At 44.0% G+C, this 252-nt stretch overlaps 1 protein-coding gene across 1 annotated transcript in view; it reads left to right on the forward strand.

Moving 5' to 3' along the window:
• The window catches only part of ift172 (intraflagellar transport 172), a gene marked incomplete in the record, with an annotated part of 42,804 nt that overhangs the window by 9,378 nt on the left and 33,174 nt on the right, over positions 1-252 (forward strand).

The following is a 252-nucleotide window of genomic DNA, read 5'->3' on the forward strand; positions in this document are numbered from 1 at the left end:
TCTCTGTAGGGATCCTTTCTGTTAAAATTAGTGTTTTTGTCAGTGGAGTCTGGTGAACCGTTGTGCCAATTTGTTTCCGTCTAAGATGCTGGTTAGTGCGACAACTAGTGGCCACAGATGTCGTGTATAGAACCTTTAACATTTAAGCTGTGTGAACAAGGTCGACGACGTAAGGTGCCAAAAGAAATGATTGTTATGTCCTGTAGTGCAGGCCAGGAGCCATGTAAGAGGCCTGAAGACATGACCCAAAAA

This window comes from Morone saxatilis, unplaced genomic scaffold, assembly GCF_004916995.1.
Source record: "Morone saxatilis isolate NCDOM2014 unplaced genomic scaffold, NCSU_SB_2.0 Contig7, whole genome shotgun sequence".
Lineage (NCBI taxonomy): Eukaryota > Metazoa > Chordata > Actinopteri > Moronidae > Morone > Morone saxatilis.